Raw genomic sequence first — 24,065 nt, forward strand, 5'->3', positions numbered from 1 at the left:
GTTTCGTATTTATCCAAAGGTTGGTGCTTTTTATATTAATATCAGATTAGGTATATTAAAGTTTCCTCAGAGTTAATTTTTGAATAAGAGAGGGATAAATAGTTTGTAGTTTACTATGTTTGTGGCCTACCACATCCTAAGGCTGACATTTTATCAATGGCGTAACTTCGTAGATCCAAATTTAATATATTGGGCAACTCCAAGTCTATTCTATAATGAATATAAGTTTTAATGCTTTTGTTTTTCCCTTCTGTGTGAAGTTACGTTTTAATTTCGAATTTTAAAGCCAAATTGTGACTGCAGGATATCTGTTTATCCTTTACGCCTACAGGAAAACATTATTATTATTTGAAAAGGACGTTTTTATTTTTGGGGCTAATAAATTATTAGATATATTCCTTAATACATCTGCCGATAATTAGGGGACATCCAGTGTGAACTGGGGCCTTAGGGTGGGGAAAATATACTGGGGAAACTGTGAATAATGGTAAAACGGTATTTTTGTAGCGAATTACAGGGCAATGTAACCTAGGAAAAAGGCTACTGTTATTATAGAAAAAATTACGTTCTCTTAAAAAATGACACTCGTTTCCGTCGCAAATGAATAGTTTCAGAAATATATATACATCTATATCCTACGATAATGGGGGACCCCCAGTGGGAACTCGGGGTTTTGGGTGGGGAAAACATACTGGGGAAACGAAATATAATTGATTTCCTATAGTAAATAACGTGAATTAACCGAATTTGATGTTAATTTCAATCGGAAACAAACAGATCAAGCAATTCGGATAACTCCCTTCTAGTGAGACCTAAATAAAATGGAAATTGAATCAAGTTTAACCCTGGATAGGTACGGTCCTCGGACACCCCTTTAAGGGTATACTCGGACGCGAACGACCCCGACGCCAAAAAAAATTCTTGAAAAATCAGTTTTTGCAGTAACCTCCTTTTTTCTTTTGCCAAAAAAAACTTCAATGAATGCTTAAAACAACTGTATAGATAAATACTACTCATCTGCAGAAAAACTATTTATTATAAATATTTTAAAAAATTAAGTAGAAAAAAAAAAGACCTGACATAAAAATTCATAAAAAAAAAGTTTATACATATATACACAAATCCTTTTAGGAATTGATTCTTGAATGTTTAGGACACATCTTGATGTATTTTGGATGAAGTCAGACCCATGGAGGTGAAGATCTGAAATGAGAAAAAAAGGGTAACTTTTTTTGGCCAAAAAAATTTGTCCAAATTTCATGAATTTTTTTGGATACCCAAATGAAATAGGAAGTGGCTAATTTTTTTAGGGAATAAACATATGTTATCCTAAAATAGAAATATGTAAAAAAATCTTCATTATTTTGTAAATTACATTTATATCAGGGGCCATATCTAAAGGTAATTTTTTGAGTACTTAGAAATTCCGTAAAAAAATACATATATTTAATATATAATATTATATTTATGCAGGTAAAAATATACCAAAATATCACAAATTCTATAGGGAACAAGAATATATATAGATAGGGCAGCTTACGCTTCGGATATGTCCACAAAATGGCCGCCAACCACACTGACTCAGACTCCCTAATCTGCCACTTGAAATGTAGGAAGGGTATGTCAATTTCAAGGTGTTATTTACTAATCTAATTATTATTGGATATGCATAAAAATTGTATGGTGGGTTGCTGGATAATTGTCGATTATTTTACGACTATAAAATTAAAATTCTGACCCAAAAAAATTTTTTTGAAGGGAAATAAAATCGAAAAAAAAAATGTAAAACAATATTTTAGCTAAAAAAAATTTGATGATATTCAATCAAAAAAAAAGTAAACAAAATTTTCCGACAAATAAACATCTAGAGGAATCATTACTCTGTGATAGTTCCTTAGTACGTAGTAATTTTGAAAGAAATGGGAAAAAACGAAAAAATGGCAATCACCGGAAAATCGAACACATACCTATATATACGCCATATCTGGCTAAAAAAAAGATAGGCATGGGTAGCCAGATCATCTAGAAACACTTTCCAACACTATAAAAATATAAGTTTTGCGACACTACTTGCCAATTCCTTACGGTAACATGACTAAGCAAAAAAATGCAAAACAAATAAAAAGGGGCACTCGAGGAAAAATGGCTAACATTCTAATATACGGCATTTCAGAAAAAAAAAATTCAGCCACGTGCTAGGCAAACCATCAAGGCACATTTTCCGACAAATAAACATCTAAATGAATAATTACTCTGTGATAGTTCCTTAGTACGTAGTAATTTTGAAAGAAATGGGAAAAAACGAAAAAATGGCAATCACAGGAAAATCGAACACATACCTATATATACGCCATATCTGGCTAAAAAAAGAAGATAGGCATGGGTAGCCAGATCATCTAGAAACACTTTCCAACACTATAAAATTATAAGTTTTGCGACACTACTTGCCAATTCCTTACGGTAACATGACTAAGCAAAAAAATGCAAAACAAATAAAAAGGGGCACTCTTGGAAAAATGGCCATTCTAATATACGGCATTTCAGAAAAAAAAAATTCAGCCACGTGCTAGGCAAACCATCAAGGTATATTTTCCGACAAATAAACATATAAATGAAATATTACTCTGTGATAGTTCCTTAGTACGTAGTAATTTTGAAAGAAATGGGAAAAAACGAAAAAATGGCAATCACAGGAAAATCGAACACATACTTATATATACGCCATATCTGGCTAAAATAAAAATAGGCATGGGTAGCCAGATCATCTAGAAACACTTTCCAACACTATAAAAATATAAGTTTTACGACACTACTTGCCAATTCCTTACGGTAACATGACTAAGCAAAAAAATGCAAAACAAATAATAAGGGGCACTCGCGGAAAAATGCCCAACATTCTAATATACGGCATCTCAGATAAAAAAAAAGACATGCACGTGTTAGCCCAACCATCAAGGCACACTTTCTAACACATAAACATGAAAAAAAATCAATAATATACGGCAATTCCTTACTACGTAGTAAATTTTTACAAATATTGAAAAAAGCAGAAATTGGCAACCGCAGTTAAATACCCAATATACCAATAACTACGTCGTATCTGACAAAAACAAAATCACGCATGGGTACCCAGATCATCTAGACACACTTTCCAACACTAAAAAAGCAAAAGTTTTACGACACTATTTCGCAATATCTTACGGAAAAATGACTTGGCAAAAAAATGAAAAAAAATGAAAAAGGGACACTCGCGGTAAAATGCCCGACATTCTAATATACGACATCTCAGATAAAAAAAAAGACATGCACGTGTTAGCCCAACCATCAAGGCACACTTTCTAACACATAAACATGAAAAAAAAATGAATAATATACGGCAATTCCTTACTACGTAGTAATTTTTACAAATATTGAAAAAAAAACAGAAATTGGTAACCGCAGTTAAATACCCAATATACCAATAACTACGTCGTATCTGACAAAAACAAAGTCATGCATGGGTAGCCAGATCATCTAGACACACTTTCCAACACTAAACAAGCAAAAGTTTTACGACACTATTTGGCAATATCTTACGGAAAAATGACTTGGCAAAAAAATGAAAAAAAATGAAAAAGGGGCACTCGCGGTAAAATGGTCCTCGTGGTGATGAACGACATTTTAACTAAAAAAAAAAACATGCACATGGTAGCCAAACAATCCACCAAGACATTCCACAACTGATAACCTATACAAGTTGCACCATTCTACGACAATTTCATAATACGTAATAACTTTGATAATTATGCAAACTACCCTAGAAGGGTAAACTCGGACGCGAACGACCCCGACGCGTCTCAGAAATCGGGGAAGGAGTACAGCTACAGCAATGCACATCTGGACACTACTAGAGCGTGTAGGGGAGACACCTCCTGCAGGTCGATCACCCACAAATTCAGTCACGGGGGTGAGTCACGTGAGAAAAACCTGTTTTTTTTTGACGCTCGGGGTCGCAAACGACCCACCGTACCTATCCAGGGTTAAGATGGTGCATCCGGATTTGAATTACAGCCAAAATCATGGTCTACTTACAAAATTGGGGTGAATGTAGTTTATGGGGACAGGGCGATATCTTTCTTATTACTAGCCCAATCTATTTTCCTTATGGGGAAGATGTGCTTTACTATGATCCAATATACCATATTATGAAGTTATTTTATATTTTCTAAGTTCAGCCCAAGAAGGGGGGTCCGGGCGCTTGACCCCGGCTAAGGGTTGTGACCTGGGAACTACTAGGTTCAGTTAGGTTGAGTTTGTGGGGTTTGTATGATAGCGAAAGTGGTCGGGGGGTCGCAGGGGGGTGTTAGCCCCTCCTGTTAGGTCATTAGGAAGGTAAGGACACGGCTTGTAGGTCAGGTTAGGGGGGGAAGTTTGGGTTAGTTGTTGTCCATTTTTCTCGGAATGTCCCCGTAAACTACAAAGGCTCCGGAATATGTGCTAACCTAACATGAGATGTAGGATTCTTGCCTAGTCAGACAAAGGAACCCCCCCCCCTCCCCTTCACCCAATGTGACATACAATGCTGTAGGTAGAATCAAATTATGGAGGTATATTGTTATTATTAGTAGGCTAGGTAAGCTACAACCTTAGTTGGAAAAGCACGATGCTATAAACCCAAGTTATATAAAGTTATACAGCTTATCTCGTCAATACTTTGCCAAATGCACAACTTGACAAAGATTCACAACATAACACTTGGGAACTGTATAAAAATTAAATTTCTGGTCAAATACTTATATAAAGTGGTAGCTTGTTGACTGTTTGGACATATTTTGCTCTAAATATAAAGCAGCGAGAAAATAGGAACTTTTAATCGGTCTCCGAGATATTTACTGACTTTTGAACCAAAGGAAACTTTCTAAAGTTTTCTGCTATAGCTCTCAAAATTATGTGACAGCCATTTTTTAGTACCTATGTGTTTTAGAAAGTGCTTCCACATTTGTAGTAAGTGTTTTAGTGGCAATACAATCTATTTATAATGTCATTTAATGTATGTATTATATATAATAAGCTTATATAATGTTTACTAAGTGATATAGCTTAATTGGTGATGAAATATGGAAGTTACAGGGAGTGAAAAGACTGATCGATGAGGGTGACAACCTATAGTCAATTTTTTTTTTAGTGAGGCAGATTTGCACCAACTCGCAGCGGTGACCTTTTAGCTCGGAAAAGTTTCCAGATCGCTGATTGGTTGGACAAGATAATTCTAACCAATCAGCGACCAGGGAACTTTTCCGAGCTAAAAGGGCAACGCTGCGAGTCGGTGCAAATCTTTAACCAATCAGCGATCAGGAAACATTTCCGAGCTAAAAGGGCAACGCTGCGAGTCGGTGCAAATCTGCCTCGCTAAAAAAAATTGACTAAGAGTTTAGGCGAGGTTAGGTGGGTGTGGTTAATGTCTCTCATTCCGGTTTCCCCTCCCAAAGCCCATGCTTCCACGATGCACTTGAGCTATGTATTTATCCAGCTGGTTTTGCTGAATTTATGGTTATTTTTCATTAGTAAATGGTGTAACACTTGTTTCTACGCAAATACAAAACTTTTGTCCTTTTAATTAAGAGATTGATCAAAGAACAGCTGGAATTGGGCAGTTAAAACTTATAACAAAGGGGTGGCAGGGCAGCCCTGCCCCCATGACAGTACACTGAACTGTCACTTTGATTCCTGCAGGTTTTTTTACAAACTTTTTAAAATTTTCTTTAACTTTTGGACAAATCTCTAGGCTAGGGGAATCATCTGCTGCCCTCAGCAAAACAAGTTTCAGATGTTGTTCCCATTGACAATTTTTGACTTGATCCTTGAAGGGGAATAGAAATTACGCGTCTTATGACAAGTCATCGAATCTGAAGCAGCTGGTTAATATTCTGTCCATGAGTCAAACTTTCATGTTTGTCTAACCTTTTGCAAGTTTGTATGGAAAACAGTATCAAGAGGAACAAGTTCTGCTCTGTCTGAGACTTTAGTCCAATGTATTAATGCATGCTCCTATGAGCAATATGTCTCCGAGATTGCAGGGGGTTTGAACAATGAAACTTCATTCACTAATGAATGCGCCACTTTGCGAATACAGCCTTCCCCAAGTAGATTAGAAAATCTTTCCTTGTCAGATTTTATCTGTACACAGCTTGTTTTCACAATAGTACGTTTAAAAATTAACGAGCCTGTGACACACAATAATGGCGCGGTCCCATACTAGAGGGAATAACACAAGTGCACACAGTGATAGTTTCATGCAATCCCATAGATACATGGACAGCTCTTTTAGCACCCTCTCCCCATGTGGAGATATTTATTTACATCCCAAACATGTGATCACAATTTATGGTGCACGGTCAATGATTGCAAAGCTAGCGATAATGACAGATGAGTTTGACGATTATAAAGCTGGTGATGGTGATACCCATTTGAAGTACTTGCCTTGGCGCTCCAGTGTACAGTACTAGCAATGCGCGCACTTCTTTGTCCTTCCCAGATGGATAGAGATAGCTGATAAAGAAGTGTGCCTGGGCGCAACACGAATATTCAGCCTAGATCATGATGCTCACAAAATGGAGGAAAACTACTACAGTACTGCACAATTGTCTGTTCGTACCTCTAGGCTTGGTCTAGTTATGTAGTCAGCTGATTTCATATATACAGTACTGCCAGTTGGAAGAAAAGAGGCCTGCCACCCTTCTTTTCCCCTTATTGATTGATTACATCAGTGCTTTTAAACAGATTAATAGGAGCTTCATATAAGTCCCTCTAACTGTTTCAGGGAGAGAGACTGTTACCCAATCCTTTACTGAGGACTAAGAGACTGCGAGGTTATGCGTTACTTTGCTTTCACATCAGCTGTTCACTATTGCTCTCATGTAGGAAATAATTACCAAACATGCTTACGGTCATGCATTTGTTAGCTATCTGGTTCTCCTACAGGTGCACCATCTCACCTGTTTGTGTACTTATTAGAGTTACTAGGCATGCTGCTAGGTGTTCGCGTGCTTTCAAGAGAACACCATGTCATCTGTTCACGATCGTACACCGCAACAGTAATTGCTCACCATCAGCCACTCACCGTCTAACCTAATTGGAATCGATTGTGCACCATCTCTCCTGCTCACGATCGATCGCTTGCCATCTCAATTGCTCACAGTCTCACCAGCTCATTAAAGAGTGCTCCTGTTATGGCAGAAGTTCCACATGCTTGTGTTATCTAGATGATAGAAATTTTCTTTCCTTTTTCACCGTATAGTCAGTGTCCAAGAATGGTCATTCTAGAGTTCTCTCTGTCAACTTTTCAATTAGTTGTTGTGGAGATGAAGGACAAATCTTTATTCCTCAAAGCTGAGCGAGTACTTTTCCAGACTGTTCACTTGGAATTGATCTTGGACACAACCAAAGGATAGAGTACCTGGGAATGCTGATCAACTGAGAACTTTTTCGGTTATCGTATTAGCAAACTCAGGGTTGTAGCATACTGTTTTTTTATTTAGGAACCAATCAATTACACATGGTAACAGGAAAGGAAGTAAGGTTACTCAATTTTTTTCTTCTCTACCAACACCTTCTTACTCCTCTGCTCTTGTTCAAACACTTCTCAGAAAAAAGAGGAATTAATAGCAAAAGGCTTATAAAAGGCATTTTGCAATATGTTTTGGAGTTGCATCTTTTCAGCAGGCAGTTACTTCTGGGTTTGGTCAAGGAGTTGGTGAGCTCAGTACAACAGCTACATCTTTTGGTCAGGTTTCAGATGAATGGCCCAGGAAACAGTACCATAGGCCAGGTGAAGGTGAGCTTATGCAGTGACCCTAATTGTTCCTGGTGTGGCATGGGAGCAACACCCTGGCCCTGAGGAAACTACTTTCCCTCTCCAGGAGGGAGTATCTGAATTCCTATTATCCAGTATCATTGAATTCAGTAGAGCAGATTGGGAGTCCAGTATGACAGCTACTGCCTTTGATTGGTTCTAGTTGAACGGATCCTCCAGGGACTGTGCACCAGTGTCATTGATCAGATGAAGGGGAGTCATTACACCCACGTTTACCATTACTGCTATAACATAAGAGGAACGTCCTTGCTTTTATAGAGCCATTCCCGTCTGCCAGGAGGAATTAATGGAGTTTATCTGACAATGAGTACCCTTGGGGCTCATCAAGGTAGTGAAGATTCTGCTTTGGCAGCTATGGTTGTTACACAGATTGCTGGTGAGCAGTCCCACACCGACCCATCACTATAGGCTTGGTATTGGTAGGAAATATGCTTGCATGGAATTCACTCGCTGCCTCGTGAAGGGAGTGATGGAGCTAACCCTCTAAGTGTTTAAGTTTGAGCTGTCTGTGTATTAGCCTAATATGTCAAATGCTACTAACATACTGACAGTAGGAAACTGTCTGAGCACCCTGGCCATCTGGATAAAGGTGGAACGTCTCCGTCTACATTGATGATTCCCACTAGACTTTGAGGGATACTCATGGTGGTCCTAATCTTAGTGATATCCTGATCTGTTAGCTCTTTGTGTTTGTTCCTAGGAAAGCACGACTTGGCAGGTACTTCTCTCTCTGCTGTGCTTCAGTGTTCAATGTCTGGAAAGTTTTTGTACTCTCATTTGGCTTCATAACGGATGTCTCAATATCCATGTACTTTCGGCATAGCTGAAATGACGAGCCATTAGAATTTTAACGAGGGTTTACTACCCCACCGCTAGTTAGCGGGGATAGGGAGGGTAGCTTGCTAACCGCCCCCCACTCACACACACTCCTGTGCTTGAGCTCACTTTGCTCTCGGCTCTGGTGGTGGTCGGACGTGTCCGCTCTCACCCTCGCCTCTCTGACACCCATTAATGTCTTTTTGCTTTCTCTCCTACAGGTTTGTGTGCAAAATTGGCCTCTGCGAAAATGCGCAAATGTCCTGGATTACCCGACCGCCCTTGTGGTACATTTATGTCGGCGGTCGAGACGGTCCCTCACACCCTTTGTCCTTACTGTAGGGGCCAACGGTGTGATAGTAGTAATAAGTGTGGTGAGTGCAGGGAGAGGTCTACCTCCCAGTGGGAGAGGTTTTCTCGGCGACGGAAGAAGTCCAGGCGGGATATTTCTCCTTCGAAGATTTCTTTGAAAGGAGAAAATCCCAGGGACTCTTCTTCCGCTGCCCAAACCTCCTCCGAAGCTCCCACTCGATCAGTTTCTTTCGAGAGACGGTCGAGTGGTAGCGTAGACGGTAGTTCTGTTTCCCGACCTCGGGGTTCGAGAGATGGCATTGCCTCCCCTAGTGAGGCAGCTCCACCTCTTCCCCTGGGGGAGGATTTAAATGTTAATGTAACTGATTTTTTTAAATATTAAACTTAGCCGGTGAATATATAATAGCTGACGTCTCCGACGGCTCGACAGAATTCAAAAACTCGCGAGCGATCGCCATGAAGGTAGCGGGTGTGCCCACCAGCGCCTACTATCGGCCAGATACCGCATATACATGTAAACAGCTCCAGTTCTTCTCTGTCGGTTTCATCGACAAGTCGATTCCACTCGCTATTATGACCTCGAGTTTTCTACCGAATTGGTGAAGTACTTGGTTTTGGTTTTATTGCTTTCGCCGTGTTGGATTATTCAATACTATCCTCAAAAGAAATGCTTTTGAAAGGAGAGTAAAAGTGTTTTGCCCTTGCTCTTTTATCTCTGGTTTTTTCCATAGAGTAAAAGTGGCCGACCCTTCCCTTAGTGTACGGAAGTGTGTTTTAGGCTTTTAGCAATTATCTTACCACGTTATAAATTGTTGTTGTTAATTATAGATTTTCCTCTATATATTTTATATCTCGCCCGCCTTTATTAGGCCTCTTCGATTAGCTTTCCATTTATACTAAACATCAAGATAAATTTTAATGTTTTGTTTATATGCGGCCTTACCTATTCCTCCCCTAGTCCGAGAGTAGGCGGTCCTAACTTGGAAACCGAAGTTAAACAACGTTGAGCCCATTCAACTTTTATTTTCGTTAAGTTTAAATCAATTGCTCTGTAAGAGTTATTAAATGAATATTTTTTAGTAGATATTTTATGAAAGATTTTCTTTGAATAGTCTTCGTGCTGTTTCAAAGATGAACTAACGTTTGGTTTATTTATGCTACGCAGTTTGCGCTCTATCGTTACGATAGAGAAAGAGAGAACCACGGTTTCACTTTGCAGAAAGAGTAAATCGATTTTGACGTTTTGTTCATTCTTCTTTCAAACTGAAATGTTTTAAATACTAATCTAAAGGAACTTGTTAATTTTCAATTCCTTAGTCCTTTCAGTTTTTTCCTTTGGTCAAATAACATGTTTATTGACGAAGAGTGAGTGGGCTTTTCTCTTCTGTGTGAAATCAAGAGAGAGAGAGAGGAAGAGAGAACGTTCCGATCTTTATTCTCGTCCCAAGCGAGTAACGTTGTTCTCGAGTCAGTTTTTTACTCTCGTCCCAAGTCTCTGTACGGGGAGAAAGGATAAAACGTTTTTAGTTTTTATTCTCGTCCCAAGGCACTGTACGGTGAGAGATTGAAAACGTAGTTTTTTAATGAACTAGTGTTTAGTCTCCTCCCCAGTCTCTGATCCTTTTAACTTTATATATTTCCGTTTTATTCGATATATATGTTTACTGTTTTTTTGCTTGTATTAATGTACTTACATTATACGACTTATTTCGCAATTATAACCTTTTGATGTAGGGGAGAATTGCGTGCTTCAGGTAGAAATCAGTTTTATTCATGCCTAATGTGAAATTATTGAAAAATTCGATTTCAGTGAAGTAAGTGCAAAAACAGAAAATCGTAGTGATAAAGTGATAATTGCGCAAAGTGTTTTTTAGTGTTGCGACCGAGGGTTCGTCTGTTCGTGCATGTCGTTCACCTAGTCCGATACCTCTTTCAGGCTCCCATGCTACCAGGGAGAAGTAATGTCGTAGGACTTATGGGGACGAGAGGCTTTAACCAACGAACAAACGTTCCCTCTATGGTATCGGGCGTGTCTAGCAAGATCGCCCCTACCATAAGACGAGCGAGGCTGTTTTTCTCCTCGTCATCCAAAGGCTTCTCGCAAAAGAAATCTTGGAGCAAAGTTTCTAGACCCTTAAAGCGGAAGTCAGTCCATTCAGGACAGGTCCAGCGTCCTGGCTGTAGCCATGGGGACAGCTCTGACCCTTTGCAGTCGTCGGAAGACAATTCGCCTATTAAACGCAAGCGTAACACGGGGTCCGAGGGTCGCGGTAAAGGCAATGTTTTGCCAACACAGACGTTACCGTCGTCTCGGCCCGTCCCGACTCCTGTTGATCCTAAATGGGTTGTCCTGCAGGACATGCAGACTAAGCTTGCCTCCCTTATGGAGAAGTATGACGTTGAGCAGGTTCACGATGAACCTTCGCTTTCGAGTCGCCGTTACACTAAACGAGACTCTGGCCGTCAGCCGCCCAAATGAGCATTTACTCGTCCGTTTGACGTTATGAAACGTGATGTCGGGAGTTTGTCACGTCAGTCACGTGACTTGGATCCTTACTCGCTGCAGTCCCGTGTTGACTTTCAGCCGCTGCCGCAGCCTCGTGTTGACGTTCAGCCGCTGCCGCAGTCTCGTGTTGACGTTCAGGACGCTCGCCAACCAGCTCAGTTGCCTTGTTTTGACGTTGAACGTCAAGCACCGCAGTCAAGAGTTGTTTTAACTGCTCTATCTAGGCAGTCAAGGCAGTCTCGACTTGACGTCGAGCGTCCTCCCGCACCTGTTGTTGGTGCTGGTCAGTCCTTTAAGCAGTTACATAACGTAGCGTCCTTGACTGCTACTGATGCTCCTTTGCGTGTGGACTCTGCTTGTCAAGCATTGCCACCACGGCAGGTCTCTCCCTTGCCTGAGACTCGGCAATTGTCGGACGAGGTTCCTTCAGATGAGGAAGTTGCTGATCCCCCTCCTACTGATATTCCCTTGGGGACTCTGTCAGACGGAGAGGAGCCTAAAGCTGCTCAGCCCTCTATGGACTTTAAATAAATCATGCTGATTTTTAAGGATCTTTGTCCGGACCATTTTGTAACTGCTGCTCCTCGTTCGCCTAAACGTCAGAGTTTACACTAGGCCTAGCTACTTCGAAGCCGTTGTTTTCTAAGCTAGTGCTCTCTCGCTCTTCTAAGAGAGCTTTACGTTTGCTAGGCGACTGGTTGATCACCAGGAGGAGTTTGGGGGGGACAGCCTTTGCTTTCCCTCCTTTTAAACTGGCTTATAGAGCGAGCGTCTGGTATGACACGGGAGAAGTTCTCGGCTTGGGAGTTCCTGCCTCTGCCCAGATAGACTTCTCAAGCCTCATAGACTCTCCCTGGCGCCTGGCCATGAGACGCTCCAAGATTTTATGGTCGGCTTCAGAGCTAGACCATCTCCTGTTAGGAGTTTTTCGAGCGTTTGAAGTTTTGCTGTACAATTATGTCATGCATAAACAAGGCTATCAGGGATGGCTCCAATGATCTGACAGCCACGTTCTCTGCAGGAACAAGACTATCAGGGATGGCTCCAATGATCTGGCAGCCACGTTCACTGCAGGAGTACGTAAGATGCAAGTGGGCTCAATGTGTTCATTGTCAAGACAAACTTCACGATGAAGTCTACCAAGCTGTCTTGACAGCATTAATGGAAGGCGACTGGATGGTCTCTCTCGACCTTCAGGATGCATACTTCCACATCCCGATTCATCCAAACTTTCAACTACATCTGAGGTTTGTGGACGGGGAAGTAATGTACCAATGTCGAGCACTGTACTCCGACCTCATTCCTGCTCCTCTTGTTTTTACAAGGCCCTTGCAAAATGTAGCAAGCTTTCTACATTTTTTGAGGATTCAGAGCCTCCCTTTATTTTGACGACTGGCTAATCAGGGCGTTCGTCATTATATCGCTGTCTGGAGAGCCTCTAATGGACATTAGACCTAACCAAGGAGCTAGGTCTCATAGTGAACGTAGAGAAGTCGTAACTTACAGTATCCCATCCCAGACTATTCTTTTTTTGGGAATGGAGATACAGTGTCGAATTTTTCGACCCTTTTCGTCTCCCGCAAGAATGGAACAAGCTCTGTTAAAAGTCCTTCACTTGCAAGAGAAAAACAGTTGCTCTGTAAGAGTTTGAACTAGCCTCGTGGGAACTCTTTCATCGCTGGAGTAGTTTATCTCTCTGGGGAGACTCAACCTATGCCCTTTCCTATTTCACCTAAACATTGGAACAAGGAGAAGGGCTTAGTGAGTATCTCTTTCCCAATCTCCAACTCAGTCTAGACATGTCTGACTTGGTGGGACAGCAACATCAGACTTCGAGAAGGTCTTTCTCTTGCCATCAAGAACCCAAACCATGTGTTGTTTTCAGATGCAGTGGATTTGGGTTAGGGAGCTCCACTGGACAGTCTGGAAGGCTCGGTTCTTTGATCCACGGATCAGAAGGAACTCCTTCTAAGGCAGTAACATCTCTCCTTTGGCGAGATTTGTGCAGAAATGAATGTCTTGGCGGACGGCCTCAGCAGAAGAGGACAAGTCTTCTCCATGGAGTGGACGTTGCATAAGACTGTGTGCGAGAAGCTATGGATGACATGGGGTCTACCCACCATAGATCTTTTTGCTACTCTCTCTGACAAAGAGGCTCTCGACTTACTGCTTTCCAGTTCCAGATCCAGAGGCAGCTCACATAGACGCTTTCCTGCTGGACTGGTCTCACCTGGACGTTTATGCCTTTCCACCTTTCAAGATCATAGACAAGGTGCTGCAGAAGTTCACCTCTCATGAAGGGACCAGGTTGACATTGGTTGCTCCACTCTGGCCCGCGAGAGAGTGAGTAACAGAGGTACTTCAATGGCTGGTATACGTTCCAAGGAGTCTACCTTTAAGGATGGATCTCTTACGGCAGCCACGTAAGGAGTCTTCATCAAAGCCTCCCCGCGCTTCGTCTGACTGCCTTCAGACTATCGAAAGACTCTCAAGAGCTAGAGGATTTTCGAAGGGGGCAGCCAGAACGATTGCGAGAGCTAGGAGAGCATCTACCATCAAGGTCTACCAGTCGAAGTGGGAAGTCTTTAGAGACTGGTGCAAGTCATCATCCATTTCCTCTTCCAGTACTTCTGTAGCCCAAATTGCAGACTTTCTCCTACATCTGAGAAATGTTCGCTCCCTCTCAGCGCCCACTATTAAGGGCTACAGGAGCATGTTGGCGTCTGTGTTCAGACATAGAGGCTTAGATCTGTCCAATAATCAAGATCTCCAAGATCTCCTTAAGTCCTTCGAGACCTCTAATGAGCGTCGTATGGCAACTCCTGGATGGAGCTTAGACGTGGTCCTAAGGTTCCTAATGTCCGACAGGTTTGAGCCATTACATTCAGCCTCCCTGAAGGATCTCACCCTCAAGACGCTTTTCTTAGTGTGCTTGGCTTCGGCTAAAAGGGTCAGTGAGATCCATGCCTTCAGTAGGAACATCGGCTTTTCTACAGATAAAGCCACATGTTCACTTCAGCTTGGTTTTCTTGGCCAAAAATGAACTGCCTTCTCGTCCTTGGCCTAAGTCATTTGATATACCTTGCCTGTCAGAGATCGTAGGCAACGAGCTTGAAAGAGTGCTGTGTCCAGTTGGAGCTCTGAAGTTTTATTTAGCTCGGACTAAATCCTTACGAGGTGGATCTGAGGCTTTGTGGTGCTCAGTTAAGAAGCCTTCATTGCCTATGTCAAAGAATACTTTGTCATATTTTATTAGATTTTTAATCCGAGAGGCTCATTCTCACTTGAGTGAAAAAGATCGTTGCTTGCTTAAGGTTAAGACGCACGAAGTAAGAGCTATAGCAACTTCTGTGGCCTTTAAGCAAAACAGATCTCTGCGAAGTATTATGGACACGACCGTTTGGAGAAGCAAGTCGGTATTGGCGTCATTTTACTTAAAAGATGTCCAGACTCTTTATGAGGACTGCTACACACTGGGTCCATTCGTTACAGCGAGTGAAGTAGTGGGTAAGGGTTCTACCACTACATTCCCTTAATTCCAATATCCTTTTAATCTTCTCTTGAAATGTTTTTAATTGGGTTGTACGGAAGGCTAAGAAGCCTTTCGCATCCTTTTTGATTTGGCGGGTGGTCAAATGTCATTTCTTGAGAGCGCCCAGATTAAGGGTTTTGATGAGGTCCTGTTGTATGGGTTGTCGCCCTAGATACTTCAGCTCCTGGGAGTCTTTCAGCATCCTAAGAGGATGGCTGGGCTTCGTGAGGAAAGCGGACTAACAAGGCAGAGTAATCGTTAGAGTCAGCTTCCTTACCAGGTACCTATATTTATTTGAGTTTTGTTATGATATAACTGTCAAAAACTCTAAGCATATACGCCGTAAACTGTATTGATACTGGTCTCTACCCACCACCATGGGTGTGAATCAGCTATTATATATTCACCGGCTAAGTTTAATATTTAAAAATGATATTTTGATTATAAAATAAATTTTTGAATATACTTACCCGGTGAATATATAAATTAAAGGCCCCCCTTCCTCCCCGATAGAGACCCAGCGGGATGAGAAGAACTGGAGCTGTTTACATGTATATGCGGTATCTGGCGGATAGTAGGCGCTGGTGGGCACACCCGCTACCTTCATGGCGATCGCTCGCGAGTTTTTGAATTCTGTCGAGCCGTCGGAGACGTCAGCTATTATATATTCACCGGGTAAGTATATTCAAAAATTTATTTTATAATCAAAATATCATTTTTAAATATTAAACTTAGCCGGTGAATATATAAATAGCTGACGTCTCCGACGGTCGACAGATCGCCATGAAGGCTGCCGGGTGTGCCCACCAGCGCCGACTATCGGCCAGATACCGCATATACTTCTCAACCAAACCAGTTCTTCTCTGTCGGTGTTAAAGACAACACTGGTTCCGCCCGCGCTTGACCTCGAGTTTTCTACCGATTGGTGAAATACTTGGTTTTGGTTTTATTGCTTTCTCCGTGTTGGATTATTCAATACTATCTTCAAAAGAAATGCTTTTGAAGAGAGAGGAAAAGTTTTTGCCCTTGCTTTTTTTAATCTCGCTCTGGTTTTTCCATAGAGAAAAGATGGCCGACCCTTCCCTCAGTGTACGGAAGTGTGTTAAAGGCTTTTAGTAATTATTTTATCACTTTATAAATTATTGTTGATATTTATAGATTTACCTCTATATATTTTATATCTCACCAGCCTTTATTAGGCCTCTTCGATTAGCTTTCCATTTATACTAAACACCGGGATAAATTTTATGTTTTTGTTTATAAGCGGCCTTTGCCTATTCTTTGTAGGCGGTCCTGACTTGGAAAACGAAGTTAAACAACGTTGAGCCCATTCAACTTTTATTTTTGTTTAGATTGATGAGATGAATATTTTTAGAAAATATTTTAAGAAATTTATTCTTTGAATAGTCTTCGTGCTGTTTTTCAAAGATGAACTAACGTTTGGTTTATTTATGCTACGCAGTTGCACTCTATCGTTACGATAGAGAAAGAGAGAATCACGGTTCCACTTTGCAGAAAGAGTAAATTGATTTTGACGTTTTGTTCATTCTTCTTTCAAACTGAAGTTTTTTAGATACTAATTTAAAGGAACATGTTAATTTTTAAATATTAAACTTAGCCGGTCAATATATAATAGCTGACGTCTCCGACGGCTCGACAGATTCCAAAAACTCGCGAGCGATCGCCGTGAAGGTTGCGGGTGTGACCACCAGCGCCGACTATCGGCCAGATACCGCATATACTTGTAAACAGCTCCAGTTCTTCTCTGTCGGTTCCATCGACAAGTTGATTCCACTCGCTTTATGACCTCGAGTTTTCTACCGAATTGGTGAAGTACTTGGTTTTGGTTTTATAGCTTTCGCCGTGTTGGATTATTCAATACTATCTTCAAAAGAAATGCTTTTGAAAGGAGAGGAAAAGTGTTTTGCCCTTGCTTTTTTATCTCTGGTTTTTCCATAGAGTAAAGATGGCCGACCCTTCCCTCAGTGTACGGAAGTGTGTTTAAGGCTTTTAGTAATTATTTTATCACGTTATAAATTATTGTTGATAATTATAGATTTTCCTCTATATATTTTATATCTCACCCGCCTTTATTAGGCCTCTTCGATTAGCTTTCCATTTATACTAAACATCAAGATAAATTTTATGTTTTGTTTATATGCGGCCTTTACTTATTCCTCCCCTAGTCCGAGATGTAGGCGGTCCTAACTTGGAAACCGAAGTTAAACAACGTTGAGCCCATTCAACTTTTATTTTCGTTAAGTTAAATCATTTGCTCTGTAAGAGTTATGAAATGAATATTTTTTAGAAAATATTTTAAGAAATATATTCTTTGAATAGTCTTCGTGCTGTTTTTTCAAAGATGAACTAACGTTTGGTTTATTTATGCTACGCAGTTTGCGCTCTATCGTTACGATAGAGAAAGAGAGAATCACGGTTTCACTTTGCAGAAAGAGTAAATCGATTTTGACGTTTTGTTCATTCTTCTTTCAAATTGAAGTGTTTTGAATACTAATTTAAAGGAACTTGTTAATTTTCAATTTCTTAGCCCTTTCAGTTTTTTCCTTTGGTCAAATAACCTGTTTATTGACGAAGGGTGAATGGGTAATTCTCTTGTGTGTGACAAGAGAGAGAGAGAGAGAGAGAGACGGAGAGAGAGAGAGAAAGAGAGAACGATCCGATCTTTATTCTCGTCCCAAGTAAGGAGTTTGGGAGTGAGTAACGTTGTTCTCGATTCAGTTTTTTACTCTCGTCCCAAGTCTCTGTACGGGGAGAGAGGATTAAATTTTTTTAGTTTTTATTCTCGTCCCAAGGCACTGTACGGTGAGAGATTGAAAACGTAGTCTTTAGTGTACTAGTGTTTAGTCTCCTCCCCAGTCACTGATCCTTTTTAACTTTATATATGTTTACTGATTTTTGCATGTGTGTTTCATTTTGTACTAATGTGCTTACATTATACGACTCATTTCGCAATTATAACCTTTTGATGTAAGGGAGAATTGCGTGCTACAGGTAGAAATCAGTTTTATTCATGCCTAATGTGAAATTATTGAAAAATACGATATCAGTGAAGTAAGTGCAAAAAACAGAAAATCAAAGTGATAAGTGCGCAAAGTGTATTTAGTGTTGCGACCGAGGGTTCGTCTGTTCGTGCTTGTCGCTCCCCTAGTCTGAGACCTCTTTCAGGCTCCCATGCACCAGGGAGAAGTAATGTCGTAGGACTTAAGGGCACGAGAGGCTTTAACCAACGTACAGACGTTCCCTCTTTGGTATCGGACGTTTCTCGTCAAGATCGCCCTTACCATAAGACGGGTGACACTATGTTCTCCTCGTCATCCGAAGACTTTTCGCTAAAGAAACCTTGGCGCAAGGTTTCTAGACCCTTGAAGCGAAAGTCAGTCCCTTCAGGACAGGTCCAGCGTCCTGGCTGTGGCCATTGGGACAGCTCTGACCCTTTGCAGTCGGAAGACTGTTTCGCCGATTAAACGTAAGCGTAACACGGGCTCCGAGAGTCTCAGTAAAGGCAATGTTTTGCCAACACAGACGTTACCATCGTCTCGGCCCGTCCCGACTCCTGTTGATCCTAAATGGGTTGTCCTGCAGGATATGCAGACTAAGCTTGCCTCCCTTGTGGAGGAGTATACCGTTGAGCAGGTTCACGATGATCCTCGCCGTTACGTTGATCGAGACTCTGGCCGTCAGCCGCCCAAACGAGCTTTTACTCGTCCTTTTGACGTTATGAAACGTGATGTCGGTAGTTTGTCACGTCAGTCACGTGACTTGGATCCTCACTCGCTGCAGTCCCGTGTTGACTTTCAGCCGCTGCCGCAGCCTCGTGTTGACGTTCAGCCGCTGCCGCAGTCTCGTGTTGAAGTTCAGCCGCTGCCGCAGTCTCGTGTTGACGTTCAGGACGTTCGCCAACCAGCTCAGTTGCCTTGTTTTGACGTTGAGCGTCAAGCACCGCAGTCAAGGGTTGTTTTGACTGCTCAGTCTAGGCAGTCTCGACTTGACGTCGAGCGTCCATCAACTCCTGTTGTTGTTGCTGGTCAGTCCTTTCAGCAGCGACATGACGTCGCTTCCTTGACTGCTACTGCTGCTCCTTTGCGTGTGGACTTTGCCTGTCAAGCATTGCCACCGCGGCAGGTCTCTCCTTTTCATGAGACTCGGCAATTGTCGGACGAGGTTCCTTCAGATGAGGAAGTTGCTGTTCCCCCTCCTACTGATATTCCTTTGGGGACTTTGTCAGACGGAGAGGAGCCTAAAGCTGCTCAGCCCTCTATGGACTTTAAAAAAATCATTCTGATTTTTTAAGGATCTTTGTCCGGACCATTTTGTAACTGCTGCTCCTCGTTCGCCTTCGTCAGAGTTTACACTAGGCCTAGCTACTTCGAAGCCGTTGTTTTCTAAGCTAGTGCTCTCTCGCTCTTCTAAGAGAGCTTTACGTTTGCTAGGCGACTGGTTGATCACCAGGAGGAGTTTGGGGGAGACAGCCTTTGCTTTCCCTCCTTTTAAACTGGCTTATAGAGCGAGCGTCTGGTATGACACGGGAGAAGTTCTCGGCTTGGGAGTTCCTGCCTCTGCCCAGGGAGACTTCTCAAGCCTCATAGACTCTCCCCGTCGCCTGGCCATGAGACGCTCCAAGATTTTATGGTCGGCTTCAGAGCTAGACCATCTCCTGTTAGGAGTTTTTCGAGCGTTTGAAGTTTTGCTGTACAATTATGTCATGCATGAACAAGGCTATCAGGGATGGCTCCAATGATCTGACAGCCACGTTCTCTGCAGGAACAAGGCTATCAGGGATGGCTCCAAGATCTGGCAGCCACGTTCTCTGCAGGAGTACTTAAGATGTAAGTGCGCTCAATGTGTTCATTGTCAAGACAAACTTCACGATGAAGACTACCAAATCTGTCTTGGCAGCAGTAAGGGAAGGCGACTGGATGGTCTCTCTCGACCTTCAGGATGCATACTTCCACATCCCGATTCATCCAAACTTTCAACAACATCTGAGGTTTGTGGACGGGGAAGTAATGTACCAATGTCGAGCACTGTACTTCGACCTCATTCCTGCTCCTCTTGTTTTTACAAGGCCCTTGCAAAATGTAGCAAGCTTTCTACATGTTTTGAGGATTCAGAGCCTCACTTTATTTTGACGACTGGCTAATCAGGGCGTCGTCATTATATCGCTGTCTGGAGAGCCTCTAATGGACATTAGACCTAACCAAGGAGCTAGGTCTCATAGTGAACGTAGAGAGGTCGTAACTTACAGTACCCCATCCCAGACTATTCTTTATTTGGGAATGGAGATACAGTGTCTGATTTTTCGGGCCTTTTCGTCTCCCGCAAGAATGGAACAAGCTCTGTTAAAAGTCCTTCACTTGCAAGAGAAAAACAGTTGCTCTGTAAGAGTTTGAACTAGCCTCGTGGGAACTCTTTCATCGCTGGAGTAGTTTATCTCTCTGGGGAGACTCAACCTATGCCCTCTCCAATTTCACCTAAAACATTGGAACAAGGAGAAGGGCTTAGAGAGTATCTCTTTCCCAATCTTCAACTCAGTCGAGACATGTCTGACTTGGTGGGACAGCAACATCAGACTTCGAGAATTTCTTTCTCTTGCGATCAAGAACCCAAACCATGTGTTGTTTTCAGATGCATCGGATTTGGGTTAGGGAGCTCCACTGGACAGTCTGGAATGCTCGGGTCTTTGATCCACGGATCAGAAGGAACTCCATTTAAGGCAAGTAACATCTCTCCTTTGGCGAGATTTGTGCAAGGAAAATGAATGTCTTGGCGGACGGCCTCAGCAGAAGAGGACAAGTCATCTCCATGGAGTGGACGTTGCATAAGACTGTGTGCGAGAAGCTATGGATGACATGGGGTCAACCCACCATAGATCTTTTTGCGACTTCTCTGACAAAGAGGCTCTCGACTTACTGCTTTCCAGTTCCAGATCCAGAGGCAGCCCACATAGACGCTTTCCTGCTGGACTGGTCTCACCTGGACGTTTATGCCTTTCCACCCTTCAAGATCCTAAACAAGGTGCTGCAGAAGTTCACCTCTCACGAAGGGACCAGGTTGACATTGGTTGCTCCACTCTGGCCCGCGAGAGAGTGGTTCACAGAGGTACTTCAATGGCTGGTAGACGTTCCAAGGAGTCTACCTTTAAGGATGGATCTCTTACGGCAGCCCCACGTAAGGAGTCTTCATCAAAGCCTCCCCGCTCTTCGTCTGACTGCCTTCAGACTATCGAAAGACTCTCAAGAGCTCGAGGATTTTCGAAGGAGGCAGCCAGAGCGATTGCGAGAGCTAGGAGAGCATCTACCATCAAGGTCTACCAGTCGAAGTGGGAAGTCTTTAGAGACTGGTGCAAGTCATCATCCATTTCCTCTTCCAGTACCTCTGTAGCCCAAATTGCAGACTTTCTCCTGCATCTGAGAAATGTTCGCTCCCTCTCTGCTCCCACTATTAAGGGCTACAGGAGCATGTTGGCTTCTGTGTTCAGACATAGAGGCTTAGATCTGTTCAATAATAAAGATCTCCAAGATCTCCTTAAGTCCTTCGAGACCTCTAAGGAGCGTCGTATGGCAACTCATGGATGGAACTTAGACGTGGTCCTAAGGTTCCTAATGTCCGACAGGTTTGAGCCATTACATTCAGCCTCCTTGAAGGATCTCACCCTCAAGACGCTTTTCTTAAGTGTGCTTGGCTTCGGCTAAAAGGGTCAGTGAGATCCATGCCTTTAGTAAAAACATCGGCTTTTCTACAGATAAAGCCACATGTTCGCTTCAGCTTGGTTTCTTGGCCAAAAATGAACTGCCTTCTCGTCCTTGGCCTAAATCTTTTGATATACCTTGCCTATCAGAGATCGTAGGCAACGAGCTTGAAAGAGTACTGTGCCCAGTTAGAGCTCTTAAGTTTTATTTAGCTCGTACCAGATCCTTACGAGGTGAATCTGAGGCCTTATGGTGCTCAGTTAAGAAGCCCTCTTTGCCTATGTCTAAAAATGCTTTATCGTATTTTATTACATTTTTAATCCAAGAGGCTCATTCTCACTTAAGTGAAAAAGATTGTTGCTTGCTTAAGGTCAAGACGCACGAAGTAAGAGCGATAGCAACTTCCGTGGCCTTTAAGCAAAACAGATCTCTGCGAAGTATTATGGACGCGACCTTTTGGAGGAGCAAGTCGGTGTTCGCTTCATTTTACTTAAAAGACGTCCAGACTCTTTATGAGGACTGCTACACACTGGGTCCATTCGTTGCAGCGAGTGCAGTAGTGGGTGAGGGTTCTACCACTACATTCCCTTAATTCCAATATCCTTTTAATCTTCTCTTGAAATGTTTTTAATCTCGTTTTGTGGTGTACGGAAGGCTAAGAAGCCTTTCGCATCCTTTTTGATTTGGCGGGTGGTCAAATGTCGTTTCTTGAGAGCGCCCAGATTAAGGGTTTTGATGAGGTCCTGTTGTATGGGTGGTCGCCCTGGATACAACAGCTCTTGGGAGTTTTTCAGCATCCTGAGAGGATGGCTGGGCTTCGTGAGGAAAGCGGACTAATAAGGCAGAGTAATCGTCAGAGTCGGCTTCCTTACCAGGTACCTATATTTATTTGGGTTTTGTTATGATATAACTGTCAATAACTCTAAGCATATACGCCTTTATTGTATTAATACTGGTCTCTACCCACCACCATGGGTGTGAATCAGCTATTATATATTCACCGGCTAAGTTTAATATTTAAAAATGATATTTTGATTTTAAAATAAATTTTTGAATATACTTACCCGGAGAATATATAAATTAAAGGCCCTCCCTTCCTCCCCGATAGAGACCTAGGGGACTGAGAAGAACTGGAGCTGTTTACAAGTATATGCGGTATCTGGCCGATAGTCGGCGCTGGTGGTCACACCCGCAACCTTCACGGCGATCGCTCGCGAGTTTTTGGAATCTGTCGAGCCGTCGGAGACGTCAGCTATTATATATTCACCGGGTAAGTATATTCAAAAATTTATTTTATAATCAAAATATCATTTTCAATTTCTTAGTCCTTTTAGTTTTTTCCTTTAGTCAAATAACCTGTTATTGACGAAGAGTGAGCGAGCCATTCTCTTGTGAGTGACAAGAGAGAGAGAGAGAGAGAGAAAGAGAGAACGATCCGATCTTTATTCTCGTCCCAAGTCTCTGTACAAGGAGTTTGGGAGCGAGTAACGTTGTTCTCGATTCAGTTTTTTACTCTCGTCCCAAGTCTCTGTACGGGGAGAGAGGATAAAACGTTTTAGTTTTTATTCTCATCCCAAGGCACTGTACGGTGAGAGATTGAAAACGTAGTCCCTAGTGATCTAGTTTTAGTCTCATCCCCAGTCACTGATCTTTTTAACTTTATATATTTCCGTTTTATTCGATATATATGTATATGTTTATTGATTTTTGCATGTGTGTTTCATTTTGTACTTATGTGCTTATATTATACGACTTATTTCGCAATTCTAACCTTTTGATTTAAGGGAGAATTTCGTGCTTCAGGTAGAAATCAGCTTTATTCATGTCTAATGTGAAATTATTAAAAAATGCGATATCAGTGAAGAAAGTGCGAAAAACATGTTCAGTGTTGCGGAGGGTTCGTTTGTTCGTGCTTGTCGCTTGCCTAGTCCGAGACCTCTTTCAGGCTCCCCTGCACCAGGGAGAAGGAATGTCGTAGGACCTAAGGGAGTGAGAGGTGTAAACCAACGAACAGACGTTCCCTCAAAGGTATCAGACGTTGCTCGTCAAGCACGTCCTTGCCATAAGACAGGAGAGACGAAGTTTCTCCTCGTCTTCCGATGATTCGTCTCTTTAAAAGCCTGGGCGTAAGGTTTCGAGACGGTTGAAACGTTTATTAGTTCCTTCAAAACAAGTTCAACGTCCTAGCTGTAGTCACCATGAGAGTCCCGTTCATAGCGATGACGTTCATGTACAGACGTTTCTGCCACAGACTCGACGTGACGTTGAGCGGTAGACTCCGTAGACACGACGTGACGTCGAGTGTCAGTCACCGTAGTCACGATATAGCATCGATCA

General features: G+C 42.2%; 1 long non-coding RNA gene across 2 annotated transcripts in view; it reads left to right on the forward strand.

Moving 5' to 3' along the window:
- The window catches only part of LOC137638227 (uncharacterized), a 433,485-nt gene that overhangs the window by 55 nt on the left and 409,365 nt on the right, over positions 1 to 24,065 (forward strand). For both annotated transcript variants that reach the window (XR_011043926.1, XR_011043925.1), the window contains exon 1: positions 1 to 19. This exon is cut by the window's left edge and continues 55 nt beyond it. This is a non-coding gene — a long non-coding RNA (uncharacterized lncRNA). The remainder of the gene's footprint in view (positions 20 to 24,065) is intronic.

This window comes from Palaemon carinicauda, chromosome 3 (assembly GCF_036898095.1).
Source record: "Palaemon carinicauda isolate YSFRI2023 chromosome 3, ASM3689809v2, whole genome shotgun sequence".
Lineage (NCBI taxonomy): Eukaryota > Metazoa > Arthropoda > Malacostraca > Decapoda > Palaemonidae > Palaemon > Palaemon carinicauda.